This window comes from Dendrobates tinctorius, unplaced genomic scaffold (assembly GCF_039654945.1).
Source record: "Dendrobates tinctorius isolate UK_male_01 unplaced genomic scaffold, ASM3965494v1 ptg000017l, whole genome shotgun sequence".
NCBI classification, from domain to species: Eukaryota; Metazoa; Chordata; class Amphibia; order Anura; family Dendrobatidae; genus Dendrobates; species Dendrobates tinctorius.
The window spans coordinates 13,898,449-13,916,664 of record NW_027361685.1 but is presented as its reverse complement, the minus strand read 5'-3'; the positions used below and the strand labels follow the sequence as shown (position 1 = coordinate 13,916,664).

The window sequence follows — 18,216 nt, the reverse complement described above, 5'->3', positions numbered from 1 at the left end:
TATCATGCAAATTATGCCACACCAAAAATCTGCAATTTTCTTGATGGTCTTGGGCGACCCGCATTACCACCTGGGTCCAAAACTGAGGTTTTTCTTCGCCAAAGGAGTAGCATCAATACTCCTCAAAGGGATAGGAGTCCGCAGAGGTGCCATAGGAAACCCACAAAGTTTAGCAAAATCCAAGTCCATCAGGTTCAGAGCCGCTCCTGAATCCACAAAAGTCTTAGCGGAAAATGTGGACAGGGAGCAGATCAGAGTAATTGCCAGAAGAAACTTAGTTGTGCACACCCACAGCAAATGTGTGTGCAAAATGTTTCTCTCGTTTAAGGCAGACAGAAATATTATGAGAGGCATCTCCACAGAAAAAACACAGTTTATTATGCCTTCTGAACTCCTGACGTTGCGCCCTAGACAAAACTCTATCACACTGCATAGGTTCAGACATTTGTTCAACAGGTGGCAACATTTCTCGTGTAATTTTACGTTCACGTAAACGCCGATCAACCTGAATGGCTAATGACATAGAATCATCAAGACCGGAGGGAACAGGAAATCCCACCATAGTATCTTTTACGGTTTCTGACAAACCCTTCCGAAAGAGAGCTGCCAAGGCACCATCATTCCAGGTAGTAAGGACCGCCCACTTTCAGAATTTTTGACAGTACAACTCTGCAGAATCCTGACCCTGGCTCAATGCCAACAGGGCTTTTTCAGCTCGATCAATAGCATTAAGTTCATCATACAACAACCCCAAGGCTTGAAAATATGCGTCCACATTAGTTAGAATAGGACCATCAGGTGTCAAAGAAAACGGGGATCGCCGTGCAGCAAAGAGATGACAATTTTAACCTGCTGCGCAGAGCTCCCCAATGAGCTAGGTTTCAAGACAAGAAATAATTTACAATTATTCTTAAAATTCAAAAATTTAGACCGATCCCCAAAAAACACATCAGGAGTAGGGATCTTTGGTTCAGCAAAACGTGAATGAGCAAGATAGGCAGAAATTCCCCACACTTCAGCAGCGAGCTGCTCCACACGATCAGAAAAAATTCCTCCTACGGCCCCAGAGAAAAAGAGGAAAAAAATATACATTAAAAAAAAAAAAAAATTCTGACACTTTTTTTTTTTACAATTCTTTCCTGCTATTGAGTACCCTAGAATCTGCGGTATGGCTGGTGATTCTGTTATGAATGAGTCACCGGAGGAGGAAAAAACAAAAATGCAAGCTAAGTCCAGAAAACAGGAGAGGTTGGTAGCTAGCGGATTGCAGACCCCTGATCCTATTCACAACAACTAACAGTAGCCATGGAGCATTCCTACGGTGGTCCTAGATGGCTCTTCACAGCCGGAGAACTAAATAAGCCTAAAGAAAGAAAGGGGAAATCTAAACTGCCCCAGAGCAGACACCAAAGCAATAGACAGCCCCCAACATGTATTGTCAGTGAAAACAGATGAAAACACAAACGTAGACAGAAAGACTGGCAGAGCAAACGATGGGGCCCAACTAACTAGATAGGAAGGACAGAAAAGATGCTGGCTGCAATCCGCAAAAACCCTACCAAAAATGTCCCAACACGTCTGATAGGAAAAAACGGCCCTGAAGTCACTAGACTTCAAAATCCCTATATCAGCACTCAGGTATATTCTGAAAACAGAGCAAAGAGATTTAACCAATCAGGGACAAAAATGGAAATTCAGCAGAGCCCCAGCCGGGGCTGGCAGAACACAAAACTAAGCAAATCAGACAAAATCTCATGGAACAATAACAGAGCAAAACTTAGCTTTAGAAGACAGGAACTGAACTGGAGGCCAGAGCTCAGAGCAGAGAAATCACCAGCAAACCTACAGGGCGTCGGCTGCCTTATATCCACTCAGAGATTCCGGATTTCCAATCGCAATCCCCCTGTTCAGGTGACAGGTTTCTCCCATCCAAATCAGTTTCACCACCTCCTTTCACCAGCAGAGGGAGTTAATCGGACATCAAAGGTGAACGAGAAAATGAGCTCACAACAACCAGGGTTACTAGTGGGGTACCACAGGGTTCTGTATTGGGCCCCCTACTATTTAATATATTTATTAATGATCTAGTGGATGGCTTACACAGTAAAATATCAGTATTTGCAGATGATACAAAACTATGTAAGGTAGTTAACACAAAGGACAGTTTGCAACTACAGACAGATTTGAGTAAATTGGAGAATTGGGCTGAAAAATGGCAAATGAGGTTTAACACAGATAAGTGTAAGGTTATGCACATGGGAAGGAGAAACAGATGCTATAATTACTTACTAAATGGGAAACTGCTGGGGAAATCAGGCATGGAAAAAGACTTAGGCATCTTAGTCAATAAGAAGCTAAATTGGAGTGCCCAGTGTCAGGCAGCTGCCACCAAAGCAAATAGGGTCATGGTATGCATTAGAAGAGGTCTGGGGACACGAGATGAAAACATAATTCTCCCTCTGTACAAATCACTCGTCAGACCACACTAGGAGTATTGTGTGTAATTTTGGACGCCGATGCTCAAGAAAGACATTACTGAACTTGAAAGGGTTCAAAGGCGGGCTACTAAAATGATAAATGGAGTTGGTTCACTACAATACCCAGAAAGGTTATCAAAATTAGGTCTATTTACTCTAGAAAAGAGAAGACTTAGGGGAGAACTAATAAATATGTTCAAGTATATCAGAGGGCAATACAGAGATCTCTCCAATGAACTGTTTGTACCAAGGACTGTGACAAGAACAAGGGGGCATTCTCTTCGTTTGGAGGAAAGACAATTTCTGCACCAGCATAGAAGAGGGTTCTTCACGGTAAGAGCAGTGAGGCTCTGGAGTTCTCTTCCTGAGGAAGTGGTGATGGCCAACTCACTGAATGAATTTAAGAAAGGAATGGATGCTTTTCTTGTGAGTAACAGTATAGAAGGTTACGAATAACAGAATATTATAGGTAGATGGTTGACCCAGCTTAGGGGAAGGAATTTTTTTCCCTATGGAGAAAATTGGCTTCTACTCTGTGGGTTTTTTGCCTTCCCCAGGATCAACAATGCAGAACAGCTGCACTAAAAATAGGCTGAACTAGATGGACATAAGGTCTTCCTTCAGCCTTCAAAACTATGTTACTATGTTACTATGACTAAGAAGAGATGATTTCCTCACAAAACATTTCCCACATTCTGAAGAGGAGAAAGGATTCTCCCCCGTGTGAGTTCTTTGATGCTTAAACAAATCTGATTTCCAGTTAAAATACTTCTCACATTCTGAACAGGAAAAAGGCTTCTCCCCTGTGTGTGTTCTTTGGTGCTTAATCAAATTTGATTTCTGGGTAAAACATTTCCCGCATTCTGAACAGGAAAAAGGCTTCTCGCCTGTGTGGGTTCTATGGTGACTAACCAAATCTGATTTCTGGTTAAAACATTTCCCACATTCTGAACAGGAAAAAGGTTTCTCGCCTGTGTGAGTTTTATGGTGAGTAACAAAATGTGATTTATGTGCAAAACATTTCCCTCATTCTGAACAGGAAAAAGGCTTCTCCCCTGTGTGAGTTCTTTGGTGCTTAAACAAATCTGATTTCTGGATAAAACATTTCCCACATTCTGAGCAGGAAAAAGGCTTCTCCCCTGTGTGAGTTCTTTGGTGCTTAAACAAATCTGATTTCTGGATAAAACATTTCCCACATTCTGAGCAGGAAAAAGGCTTCTCCCCTGTGTGAGTTCTTTGGTGCTTAAACAAATCTGATTTCTGGCTAAAACATTTCCAACATTCTGAACAGGAAAAAAAGCTTCTCCCCTGTGTGAGTTTTCTGGTGTGTAACAAAATTAGATTTCTTGTTAAAACATTTCCCACATTCTGAACAGGAAAAAGGCTTCTCCCCCGTGTGAGTTCTTTGGTGCTTAAACAAATCTGATTTCTGGATAAAACATTTCCCACATTCTGAGCAGGAAAAAGGCTTCTCCCCTGTGTGAGTTCTTTGGTGCTTAAACAAATCTGATTTCTGGCTAAAACATTTCCAACATTCTGAACAGGAAAAAAGCTTCTCCCCTGTGTGAGTTTTCTGGTGTGTAACAAAATTAGATTTCTTGTTAAAACATTTCCCACATTCTGAACATGAAAAAGGCTTCTCCCCTGTGTGAGTTATTTGGTGTGTAACAAGATTCCCTTTATGGTTAAAACATTTCCCACATTCTGAACATGAAAAAGGCTTCTCTCCTGTGTGAGTTTTCTGGTGTGTAACAAAATTAGATTTCTGGTTAAAACATTTCCCACATTCTGAACATGAAAAAGGCTTCTCCCCTGTGTGAGTTTTTTGGTGACTAAGAAGAGATGATTTCCTCACAAAACATTTCCCACATTCTAAACAGGAAAAAGGCTTCTCCCCTGTGTGAGTTCTTTGGTGCCTAACCAAATCTGATTTCTGGTTAAAAAATTTCCCACATTCTGAACAGCAAAAAGGTTTCTCCCTTGTGTGAGTTCTTTGGTGCTTATCCAAATGTGATTTCTTTGTACAGCATTTCCCACATTGTGAACAGGAAAATCTATTGTCTGTTATGTGAATTTTTTCATGTGTAAGACAAGTCTTTTCAAGAAAACTATTTCCATATTCTGAATATGAAAATAGCTCCTTTCCTTTAGAATCAATTAATTTTTTAATGCTTATATCGTGACTTTGATTTTTCTTAGTAGTTGGTAATGAACCAAAAGATGGGACCTGTTTCAAAGTATTAGATGACAGATCTTGGCTATGAAGGGATGATGGTATATCTGGAGTAATGGCATTAACTTCAATTGGGTCCTGTGATATCTCAAGATCATCAGATTTAAAAATTGAAGATGTCAGCGTTCCCTCTGATCTCCTGGTACAGTCATCTGCTAAAAATAAAACCAATTAATAATTTTGAATAAAATATCTTCACATTTTATACTTTTGAACATTTCTACTTAAGCTGTCCATAAAAAATACAAGCTTTTTAAAAATACTGAATTATTCTCCAAGACAATGACAGTTCACAGTCTAATCGAAAGCCTCATAGCATGAACCAGCGCATCATGGTGTTCAATGGTTTGTTCATTCTGCTTCCCAAACATGGAATAAAAAGCCACCAAACAATGTTATATAGGTCAAAATTATACCAATAACACATCTACTCATCTCACGGAAACACAAGACACCACTAAGGTCCATCATCTGTCAGAGGAAAACCAAAAGGTTTCCACAATATTTGTGGGTCAAAAGCTCTTGAAAAGCAACATGGCTTCCATAAACCAATCCAGCAATATCCGCTCTCCCAAAGTCAAATATCCACTCTCTTCTGAGCCTTGTAGTGCGCCCAAACCATATTTAGCATCCATGTATTTGGCATTACTATAGTGAGAAGAACCCACTTAATTTACGGTGTGTGTTTCCTGGAGCACAATCTGGGCATTATGTGTTGGATAATAAAATGGCAAATGTGCAATTTTCATGTTGCAACATCCAGTGCGAGCTAATTTCCGTAAAGTGTCACTACTCCCATAGAATAATTCACTGAGGGTTATAATTTCCATAATGGAGTCACTTTATGGGGATTTCTACTGCTTTAGTTTCCTGTAATTGTGTTATATTAGGGCATCTGCAGATGGTGTGTCCCCTCTCCACTGGAATCTGCTCCTGCGATGTTTGGTTCCATCACCAAGCAGCGCCTTATTTATTGTGCAGGCGTTGCTGGTAATAGAAGAGACGTCGAAACCAGAAGCTCTGGGTGGCGCTGGCTCTGTCCAGCCACTAAGATTAGGGTGCCTGAGACCAGTAGTTTCATCCAGCCTGGCAGTATGGGTTTATGTGCTGTCCAGCAATCTGGTAGTAATCTACTACCCGCTTAAGCCAATTAGAAAGCACCAAACCCTCCTAAAGCTTGAAGCATATTCCCGGAATCTGCCAGATACAGCCTTGTTCTCCTCTGGTTCAGTCCTCTGTGCTCAGCTGGTGTATTTGTCCTGGTGTAATCCCAGCCCGCTTACTGACTACACTTGTGTCTTCTGATTTTGTATTTTCTCTGCCCTCCTGGTTATGGCCAACTACCTGACTATTCTTCTTGCCATCTCACTCCACAGAGTAGCAGGTAACACCATGGTCCAAGCCTAGGGGTCTCTGTGTAAGTCCAGATCCATGAAGAGGGGTTAAAGGATGATGCGCAAGGCAATCACTGGGATCTGGAAAATAGAGTAGATAGAGCCAAGCCTTCTCATGGTGGCCATCTTCTGATCTGCCAGGTGATCACTAACAGTGCTCCCAATACATCGTGTCTGCAAACTATTCCATCAAGATCTGTGTGCGAATAGCTAAATGGCGCTCCTTCCTTTCTTACCCTACCATGTGCCCAGAGAGTAGTGTACAAACATATATAGGGGATTGTTGGATTGAAGAGACATTGGGAAATAATTTGTAAGGTCCATTTGTTTCCTATTATCCTGGTGAAAACTCTCTGGGTAATTAGAGTATGGGGCTCGGTGGTTCTTGGCAATCTAAACTATCGTAAGGGCCAATATTTTCTGTCAGATGAGTTTCAAGAAGAAAGATTAAACATTCATAGAGAACTTTTTATAATCGTGCAGAGCTGATGTGTCTTAAATTTAGATCTCAGCCATTTGGCAGAGGTAATGGAGACCTTATTTTAAAGGCTACCAGGTAGTTGCAGACTCACATAAGTGAGGCAGGCCGATCCCACCATCATCAGACTACCATACAAAATGAACCTGTACAAAAAGAACTAGAATAAAAAAACATGTTGGAGGTATTTTTTGGATTATAAGACACTCTGGATTATAAGACACACCCCAAATTTTGAGGAGAAAAATAGGAATATTTTTTTTTAATAACATGGTGGCGCTTCTTATAATCCATGCGTCTTACTGCTATGGTGAAGCGGGGTCCCAGGGTCACTGCTGGAGGAGGCAGGAGTGGGGAGTGATGCTGCAGGCCGCAGGGTGGGATGAGGGGGTGTCCGATGAGCAGTTCCCCGCTGCGAGTGTTTGGTGCTGCTGGGGTGCCTGGCGCTGCTGCCTGGGGTGGCCACCGCCAATGCTGCTGCCGCTGCTCTGGGTGTCCGCCGCTGCTGCTGCCTGGAGAGTCCGCCGCTGCGGGGAGACTCTGCTGACTTTTCGTGAAAGTCCAGAGCCCCCCGCATGTCCGTGGTTTCCTCCTGTGTGGTGGACTCTGTGAATATGGCTGCTGGGGGGCGGCACATGCGCAGATGGAGATCTCGGTAACAAGATCTCAGGATATGAGATTTCAGCCCTGAAATTAGATCTCAGGATTCTATGAAGCCAACAGCATCATTACCCTCTGCTTTCTCTTATAGGCCAATCATAATATTTTTCATCAAGTGATTTTCTAACTTGTCAGCACATTCTACATACGCTGTCATTTGGCTTTATAGTTACATATCTGGGCAGGTAACGGTCAGCGTCTCCTAATCCCAGGGGGTAGATGGATCCTCCAGGTTGTAAGTTCTATAGAAAAGGGCTTTCAATGTCCAAAGTCATTTGAACAGTTTTGGGTGGAGGAGAATGTTGTGGTCTAGAGGCAAAATGGTGACCATGGTAATACGGCCGGACTACACCACCGATAAAGCAGCCACAGCCGGTGACTGAGAATAATCTGTGACTTCTCTGCATTCAGTGGTTACTACTCACCTGGGTAGTCATATGTGGGAATCTCCTCTTTACACCACTCATCATCTCTCACATATGTCTCTGTAGTATTAATATGGGTCAGATCTTCACCCTGAAACAAATATTGTAAAAGTCACAGACAGATGGAGAAGTCCCATCTATGATCAGCTCTAATCCTGCCATCTCCACCGTTCTCATTACACAAGTATAAAACATATAATACTGGAGGATAAAACAAGACTGAGCACAAGACCTTCACAGCCGTCTACACATCATAGGGGAGATCTCCTGACACCTTCTCTCATCTACCTGATGATCCTGAGGAGCACTGGGATCTTCTTGGTTACAGTCCTGTGGAAGAAGAGGACGGGGACATCTCTCTGGTGTTGTCCTCTTACTGGATAGATCTGGAGGAAACACATACAGGGACTGAATTCATTCTCTACATACAGATAATTATAGGCCGTGTGTATTTAGTCCTGTCTATTACCTGGAGATGTGAGGGGCTGGGGAACCTCCATTATGACGTTCTTGTACAGATCTCTGTGTCCTTCTAAATACTCCCACTCCTCCATGGAGAAATAGACAGCGACATCCTGACACCTTATAGGAACCTGACACATACAATGATACTGTCATCCCCCCGATCCCTTCATAGTGTTACTGTATAATGTCCCAGCATTCCCAGCAGTGTCACCTCTCCAGCCAGCAGCTCAATCATCTTGTAGATGAGTTCTAGGATCTTCTGGTCATTGATGTCCTCATGGATCAGGGGGTGAGGTGGAGGCCCCGTGATTGGGCTCAGGGGTCTTCCTCATCCCTCAGACACAGGGTCCTGACAGCGATCACTAGAGGTCTTCTTCACCACTGTGTAATCCTGGTTATGGAGAGACACAGTAATAAATCTCACTACAGACATTCCCAGAGTCCTCACCTCTCCAGTTCTGTCCATCTGTTATTCCCATAGATAAGAATGATGTAATGTGACGTCCTCAGAATCTCTCACCTCTCCAGTGAGACGGAAGAGGATCTCTAGGGTGAGGTGTAACATCCTCTCCGCCATCTTGTCTCTGTCCATATCCATCCTTGATGGGTAAATCAGGAGAATTCTCTTCTGTAGAAGATCTTCACTGAGAGGATCCGATATTGTAGAGACCTGAATGAGAAGATGATCCGATGTAACATCATAAGAATCCTGTGTAATAATACAATTACTGGAGATAATAAGGGAAACATATGAGGAGATTTATTATCTTACAGGGTTTAGTTTTCTCCCCTGACATCTACTAATAAAACCTATATATTTAGGCCACAGACAACAAGCAGTTTCCTCCTCGGAGTCGGCAGCTGAACACGTTCCTCATAGACTCATCTTCCATAACGCTAATTCTCGTCTCATTACCGACACTGGAATCGGCATTAGCAATACTGCAGGAGAGATTCATTACACGCGACATGAGAAATAACTCCTTCATGATGAGGACGACATCTTCATCTTCTACTGCGGCTCTAGAGACAGATTTGGCCAGAGTCGGTCACTGCCTCCATCCCCACCGGCCGTCTATATGAAGGTTTCCCGTCTTCCCCGCACTGGAATCTTCTCTCCCGTTAGATCTCAGCTCTGAGTCACACACAGAAGTTTGAGGCTTTTCTGGAAGAACAGGACAGGAGAGATCTGAGGCCGATGTCTCCATGTACAGGGTTTCCCCTCGGGATAAGAGGCTTTTCTATCCCTTTCCCCCAATTAGAGGGGACACCTGTGGATATCGGGGTCTTTACCGGCTGCAGTCCTGGGGGGATTTACTCGGTAACGTGGATGTTGGACAAACGTCACCATCAATTCCCATCAGAGTGAAGGAACATCGCTCCTCTATTCAGCTCTATGGATCCAGGATGAAATCCACTGCGGCCCCTGCAAGAAAAGAGCGAAGTCTGGTGAGACCCCCGAGGCCGGAGATTTCTACAGCTGCTCTGTGCGCACAGGACCTGTGATGAGGTCACAGGAGGGGAGGAGTCAGGGGTCAGGTCACATGATCAGGGGCCTCAGTGTGTGCAGGACTTTGAAGTTTATGTGTGGGGTCAAGAGGGGTTTACAGGGTGGATGTAGAAAAGCCGTGTGTGTACGAGGTGTACGGAGCGGAGCCATGTGTGTACGAGGTGTACGGAGCGGAGCCATGTGTGTACGAGGTGTACGGAGCGGAGCCGCGTGTGTGTGGGGAAGGTGACTTTACGGACAGATGTGACTGGTAGAAGGAGGGGACGGTTTGTGCACTAGGGACAGAGATTGACAGGTTAGAGAGGTAACAGTAGGGAAAGACAGAAAAGGGAGTGCAGTACTGTGAAATGACCACAAGATGGCAGGGGAGAGTAGTACAGGACTTTACATCAGCTTAGGGCTATAGAAACTGCATAGTCATGGGGGGCGGGGAGATAGGAGCCCGGGTGGGAAATTCCCCTGTGAGAGGGGATAAATAGAAGAAGGCGGGGCTCCAGGAGAGTCTAGTCCCGGGAGGAGCTCAGAAGAAGACGGAGAAAGTGAGAAGAGCTCGGCCAGGGGGACGGACAAATGAGAGACAGTCAGGGGGTGGCCCTGACCTGACGGACTGCAGGACAGGCAAGGAGAAGAGACAGTCAGGGGGAGACCCTGACTCAACGGACCGCAGGACAGACGAGGCCCCGGGGGTACCGATTCGAAGACGACCTCGGGCAGGTGAAGCGCTGGGGGTAGATTGGTCTAGGACAGCCCCCAGTGAAAGATCCGCGAGGTGCATTACTGGAGCTGAAGAATAGGTACCCGGGCCTGGTGATACAGTGGTGTAAAGAAGCTGCGGTGCATGTTTGGTGGTCGTCAGAGGACGACAAATAAATCCAGAACTGTTACAAGTGGAAGTGGAAGCTGTCTCCGTCTCGTCTTTGCCTCGTCTGGTAAGCAGTGGTCCACCCCCCTAGCCCAGCCCCCTACCACATGTGTACGAGGTGTACGGAGCGGAGCCGTGTGTGTACGAGGTGTACGGAGCGGAGCCGTGTGTGTACGAGGTGTACGGAGCGGAGCCGTGTGTGTACGAGGTGTATGGAGCGGAGCCGCGTGTACGAGGTGTACGGAGCGGAGCCGTGTGTGTACGAGGTGTACGGAGCGGAGCCCTGTGTGTACGAGGTGCACGGAGCGGAGCCGCGTGTGTACGAGGTGTACGGAGCGGAGCCGCGTGTGTACGAGGTGTACGGAGCGGAGCCGTGTGTGTACGAGGTGTACGGAGCGGAGCCGTGTGTGTACGAGGTGTACGGAGCGGAGCCGTGTGTGTGCGAGGTGTACAGAGCAGAGCTGTGTGTGTACGAGGTGTACGGAGCGGAGCCGTGTGTGTACGAGGTGTACGGAGCAGAGCTGTGTGTGTACGAGGTGTACGGAGCGGAGCCGTGTGTACGAGGTGTACGGAGCGGAGCCCTGTGTGTACGAGGTGTACGGAGCGGAGCCCTGTGTGTACGAGGTGTACGGAGCGGAGCCGTGTGTACGAGGTGTACGGAGCGGAGCCCTGTGTGTACGAGGTGTAAAGAGCGGAGCCGCGTGTGTACGAGGTGTACGGAGGGGAGCCGTGTGTGTACGAGGTGTACGGAGCGGAGCCGCGTGTGTACGAGGTGTACGGAGCGGAGCCCTGTGTGTACGAGGTGTACGGAGCGGAGCCGTGTGTGTACGAGGTGTACGGAGCGGAGCGGAGCCGTGTGTGTACGAGGTGTACGGAGCGGAGCCCTGTGTGTACGAGGTGTACAGAGCGGAGCCGCGTGTGTACGAGGTGTACGGAGCGGAGCCGTGTGTGTACGAGGTGTACGGAGCGGAGCCGTGTGTGTACGAGGTGTACAGAGCGGAGCCGCGTGTGTACGAGGTGTACGGAGCGGAGCCGTGTGTGTACGAGGTGTACGGCGCGGAGCCGTGTGTACGAGGTGTACAGAGCGGAGCCCTGTGTGTACGAGGTGTACGGAGCGGAGCCGCGTGTGTATGAGGTGTACGGAGCAAAGCCGCGTGTGTACGAGGTGTATGGAGCGGAGCCGCGTGTGTACGAGGTGTACTGAGCGGAGCCGTGTGTACGGAGCGGAGCCGTGTGTGTATAACGTGTACAGAGAGGAGCCGCGTGTGTACGAGGTGTAAGGAGCGGAGCCGTGTGTGTATAACGTGTACGGAGAGGAGCCGTATGTGTACAAGGTGTGCAGAGCGGAGCTGTGTGTGTACGAGGTGTGCAAAGTGGAGCCGTGTGTGTACGAGGTGTACTGAGCAGAGCCATGTGTGTACAGGGTATACAGAGCGGAGCCGCCTTTGTGCGGACACCTCTTTGTACTATGTATATCCCCATCTTCAGTTACAGACTCTTGTGTACACTATACACCCGTATACCCCCAGCTTCAGTCGCAGACCCCTGTGTACACTATACACCCGTATACCCCCAGATCAGTCGCAGACCCCTGTGTACACTATACACCCGTATACCCCCAGATCAGTCACAGACCCCTGTGTACACTATACACCCGTATACCCCCAGGTTCAGTCGCAGACCCCTGTGTACACTATACACCCGCATACCCCCAGCTTTAATCGCAGACCCCTGGATACACTGTACACACCCGTATACCCCCAGGTTCACTCGCAGACCCCTGTATACACTGTACACACCCATATACCCCCAGCTTTGGTCGCAGACCCCTGTATACATTGTACACACCCGTATAGCCCCAGCTTCGGTCGCAGACCCCTCTGTGTACGCTGTATATACCCGTATACCCCCATCTTCAGTCACAGACCCCTCTGTGTACGCTGTATAAACCCGTATACCCCCATCTTCAGTCACAGACCCCTCTGTGTACGCTGTATAAACCCGTATACCCCATCTTCAGTCACAGACCCCTCTGTGTACACTGTATACACCCGTATACCCCCAGCTTCGGTCACAGACACGTGTACACTGTATACACCCGTATACCCCCAGGTTCAGTCGCAGACCCCTGTGTACACTGTATACACCCGTATACCACATCTTCGGTTGCAGACCCCTCAGTGTACGCTGTATACACCCGTATACCCCAGCTTCGGTCACAGACCTCTCTGTGTACACCGTATACACCCGTATACCCCCAGCTTCAGTCGCAGACCCCTGTATACACTGTATAAACCCGTATACCCCCAGGTTCGGTCACAGACCCCTGTGTGTGCACTGTATAAACCCGAATACCCCCATCTTCAGTCACAGACCCCTCTGGGTACGCTGTATAAACCCGTATACCCCCATCTTCAGTCACAGACCCCTGTGTACACTGTATACACTCGTATATCCCCAGGTTCGGTCACAGACCCCTCTGTGTATGCTGTATACACCCGTATACCTCCAGCTTCGGTCACAGACCCCTGTGTACACTGTATACACCCGTATACCCCCAGGTTCAGTCGCAGACCCCTGTGTACACTGTATACACCCGTATACCACATCTTTGGTTGCAGACCCCTCAGTGTACGCTGTATACACCCGTATACCCCCAGCTTTGGTCACAGACTCCTCTGTGTATGCTGTATACACCCGTATACCCCCTGCTTCGGTCACAGACCCCTCAGTGTACACTGTATTCACCCGTATACCCCCAGCTTTGGTCACAGACCCCTCTGTGTACACTGCATACACCTGTATACCCCCAGCTTCAGTCACAGACTCCTCAGTGTACACTGTATGCACCCGTATACCCCAGCTTCGGTCACAGACACCTGTGTACACTGTATACACCCAGCTTCGGTCGCAGACGCCTGTGTACACTGTATACCCCCAGCTTCGGTCACAGACCCCTCTGTGTACACTGCATACACCTGTATACCCCAGCTTCAGTCACAGACCCCTGTGTATGCTCTATATACCCATATACCCCCAGCTTTGGTCACAGACCCCATGTCTCACACACTGTAGAACTGATGCCAGACACACGGTGAAACTGCGGTCGTCCGTCTCTCGTCTCTCGCACTTATACTGATAACATAAGATGGAGTCAGACAAACCCTCCTACAAAACGTGAGAACAAAGTCATTACTACAGGACTGTGTGAGAAAGGGATTTATTCTACAGGAAACGCTGGGGCCACAAAAGAGGGAATCCGGGCCCCGTGGCTGGATACTCCGGACCCCCAGCGTGTTAGGACCAGACGGGGTCTTTGTCCCTGGAGCTTCTCTACTCAGGATAATGAGACTCTGATCTTGGTCATCCGTATGGACAATGGAAATGGAATTACAAAGCTTCTCATAGACTTTCCATGTTAAGCACGGACGGCACATGTACAGCACACGGACGGCTCATGTACAGCACACGGACGGCACATGTACAGCACACGGACGGCTCATGTACAGCACACGGATGGCACATGTACAGCACACGGACGGCACACGGACAGCACACGGACGGCTCATGTACAGCACACGGACAGCACATTTACGGCACACGGGAGGCACATGTACAACACACGGACGGCACACGGACAGCACACGGACGGCTCATGTACAGCACACGGACAGCACATTTACGGCACACGGGCGGCACATGTATGGCACACGGGCGGCACATGTATGGCACACGGACAGCACATGTACAACACATGGACGGCACACGTACGGCACACAGACGGCACATGTACAGCACACGGACGGCTTATGTACGGCACACGGACGGCACACGTACAGCACACGGACGGCACACGTACAGCACACGGACGGCACACGTACAGCACACGGATGGCACATGTACAGCACACGGATGGCACATGTACAGCACACGGATGGCACGTTTACACGGACCCATAGACTTGTATTGGCCCTTTGTCATCTGTGCTGCTGGGGAAACACGGACATGAGAGCAGCACCATAAGTCAAATAGGGGACACGTGGCATCTGTGATAAACATGATAGGTCGTGTGAAGGGGCCGTACAGTCACATAATATAAGGTGAAGCCACAAGACCCCTGCAGCTCAGTGCTGAGACTGATGGGAGACCCCCACAGCCACAAGACCCTGGCAGCCTATTGCTAAGACTGATGGAGACTGCCAAAGCCACAAGACCACTGCAGCCTAGTCCTAAAACTGACTGAGACTCCAGGAGCCACAAGACCACTGCAGCCCAGTGCTGAGACTGACGGAGACTGCCCGAGCCACAAGACCACTGCAGCCCAGTGCTAAGACTGCCAGAGACCCCCGGGGCCACAAGACCACTGCAGCCCAGTGCTGAGACTGCCAGAGACCCCCGGGGCCACAAGACCACTGCAGCCCAGTGCTGAGACTAGCAGAGACCCCCGGAGCCACAAGACCCCTGGAGCCTAGTGCTGAGACTGGCAGAGACCCCCGGAGCCACAAGACCACTGCAGCCCAGTGCGGAGACTGGCAGAGACCCCCGGAGCATCAGTGCTGGAGCCGTGGGGGATTTATCAGTTCATGCTAATTATTTTTACATTCTCAGAAATCCCCTGTTGTGTCTGTTCACACTCACCATTGTTGCTGTGGATTGATCTACAGTGTTGGCAGGAAATTTTCTGCTTTTTTGCAGCCTTTTCACTTGCATTTTTGTGTCCCATTCATTTGAACAGGGAAAAAAATGATGCAGAAATGCTGAAAGACGACAGCAACAGATTTATAAAAAAAAAAGTGACGGTGTCCATGTCTGGCCGGTGTCCTTGTCTGGCCGGTGTCCGTGTCTGGCCGCTGTCCGTGTCTGGCCGCTGTCCGTGTCTGGCCGCTGTCCGTGTCTGGCCGGTGTCCGTGTCTGGCTGCTGTACGTATCTGGCCGGTGTCCGTGTCTGGCCGCTGTCTGTGTCTGGCCGCTGTCCGTGTCTGGCCGGTGTCCGTGTCTGGCTGCTGTACGTGTCTGGCCGGTGTCCGTGTCTGGCCGCTGTCCGTGTCTGGCCGGTGTCCGTGTCTGGCTGCTGTACGTGTCTGGCTGGTGTCCGTGTCTGGCCGGTGTCCGTGTCTGGCCGCTCTCCGTGTCTGGCCGCTCTCCGTGTCTGGCTGCTGTACATGTCTGGCCGGCATCCGTGTCTGGTCGGTTTACGTGTCTGGCCGACATCCGTGTCTGGCTGCTCTCCGTCTCTGTCCGCTGTCCATGTCTGGCCGGTGTCCGTGCCTGGCTGCTGTCCGTGTCTGGTTGCTGTCCGTGTCTGGCTGCTGTCCGTGTCTGGCTGCTGTCCGTGTCTGGCTGCTGTCCGTGTCTGGCTGCTGTCCGTGTCTGGCTGCTGTCCGTGCCTGGCTGCTGTCCGTGTCTGGCTGCTGTCCATGCCTGGCTGCTGTCCGTGTCTGGCTGGTGTCTGTGTGAATTTGTTTTTTTTCTGAAATTGACTGATTTATTTCCTTAGGCCGGGTGCACACGATCAGGAATTGGCAGCGCTTTGGATGCAGCACATGTCCGCTGCCGGCTATTGAACATAGGTGACTCCACATGTGATCACTGAACCGTGCGGATTCACTGCATCCAATACATTGTACGGGTGAGGTTTATCACATCTCCAAAAGATAAATAGACATGTTGTGATCTGGAAAGACGCGCCCCATGTCCGTCTCTAAAGATAGGGAATGTAGATTGTGAGCCTCATTGGGGACAATGCCACTAATGTCTGTAAAGCGCTGTGGAATTAATAGCGCTATATAAATGAGTAAAAATAAATATATAAACTGCGGGGGCTCTGGCCTTCCACAAAATGTCGGCAGAGCCCCCGCAGCACCATACACCCACAGCGACACTACACCTATTATTGCGACTAGAGATGAGCGACTTTGCCTTTTTTCGGGTCGAGTCGGGTTTCGCGAAACCCGACTTTCTCAAAAGTCGGGTCGAGTGAGATCGGCCGACTAACGGAAAAAGTCGGGTTTCGTACAGACTGAAACACGAAACCCAATGTAAGTCAATGGGGAAGAAAAGTCGGGAGTGAGAAAAAGACAGGAAACACACCTACAGTGCCCATTTGAATGCCAAAACCATAAATTCTTATTCCTGAAGCTTGTCACCCTTTATTTACTTCATAATACAAGTTACGCATTGAAAAATGGGGGTTATTTGGTTAAAGTTGCGGGGGGGGGTAGGGCTGGCTCCAGGATTTCATGTGCCCTGGGCCAAAGAGCGTCCCTTTAACACATACCACAACTCATGATGCTCTGATACGGCAGAGAAATAGTGGTATAGTACAATGAAAAATACTTCACTTCTTACATCTCATGACTGATATCCATTTAAAATTCTCCAATAGCTCCAAAAGTGGACAGTATATTACTCCATACAGTATTATGGCCACCGCATAGTGCACTATACAGAGTAATGAGGCCCATCTATTTCTCCCTACAGAATCATTGATCCCATATAATGTTTGAAACAGTATATGATGAGCTCCACATAATGCTACAGTATATGTTGGTCCACATGGATGAAGCTCCACTGTCTTATGGGCCCAAATAATGCTCCATACATAATGGACCCTATTTCTAATGCTCTAGTGTATAATGGGCCCTGTACATGCTGCTCCAGTGTCTGATGTCCACCTTTGAAATGTTCCAGTGTATGGTGGGCCCCATCTATCATTCTCCAGAGTATAGTGCTCCCCAAAAATAGCAGTCCCAACATTGAAAACAATGAAATAAGTCTCCTCGCTATGGAATCCCTGTACTAGTCAGGACTCCTTGTCGTCCCCATCTTCCATCCCACTGCACTTGGCTGTTTAGGCAGAGGGCATACAGACGTGATGTCATTGCGCTCTCTGATCAGAATATCAGTGTCAGGAAACGCGGAAGACGTCATGGCGGTGGAGCAGGGAGAGGTAAGTATTTCAACCTTGCAAGTGCTGTGATCCTGAGCAAGCAGGGGGGGCCCACTCGTTGGCGACGGCACTGGCACAGGGCCCCTGATAGTACGGCGGTGTTTCTGACGGCAGGTGGGCTGAACCTGTACTTTCATCTGCAGCTTCCTCTTTGTCACCGTGTAAGGTGGAACATTATATGAGAAGTGTAACCTGAGTTTCATCAGGGTCAGATTCAGGCTGTGTAGAGTGCGAGGGGAATGTAGTGGTCTGGGTCAATGTACCAGCAGAATCATTGAGCAGTGGCTGGGCATCAGTGCACTTGTGGCGCCCCCAGGAGTATGGTCGCCACAGTGGCATAACCTTCCTCCTAGGGAGTGTGATGTCATGCTTGGGAGCAACGAAGGATCTCTCTAGCAGGTTAACTGACTGGGCGGCATGATTCCCATGACTCACGACCCTCCAAACAGCGTCCATGAAGGCAACATTTTTGTTTGACGTGGCCAGTATGGTTGCAAAGCTGAACCTTAAAGGAATGTCCAGAAGGGCACCACCAGGAGTGGAGCCTGCGGCGTAATTGGACTCAACACGGGCAACCTCAACCATCCAGCAACCGAAAAGATGCACGCATCGCAAGCTTAATTCCGTTAACAAACGAGACTCCGTCCTGCCCACGCGGTCCGCGTCCAGCTTACTAGAGGGACACGCGAGGCTCTGGCACGCGAGATTGGCCAATAACTGGTGTGTCAAGGCCTTACATGTCCGTGGCTGCATGCGCGCTACA

At 48.5% G+C, this 18,216-nt stretch overlaps 1 protein-coding gene and 1 pseudogene across 1 annotated transcript in view; one reads left to right on the top strand and one right to left on the bottom strand.

Moving 5' to 3' along the window:
* Positions 1-18,216, top strand: part of LOC141082449 (gastrula zinc finger protein XlCGF66.1-like) — a 533,652-nt gene that overhangs the window by 459,996 nt on the left and 55,440 nt on the right. The gene's annotated exons all lie outside the window — the stretch shown is intronic.
* The window catches only part of LOC141082356 (uncharacterized), a 99,181-nt pseudogene that overhangs the window by 73,991 nt on the left and 6,974 nt on the right, over positions 1-18,216 (bottom strand).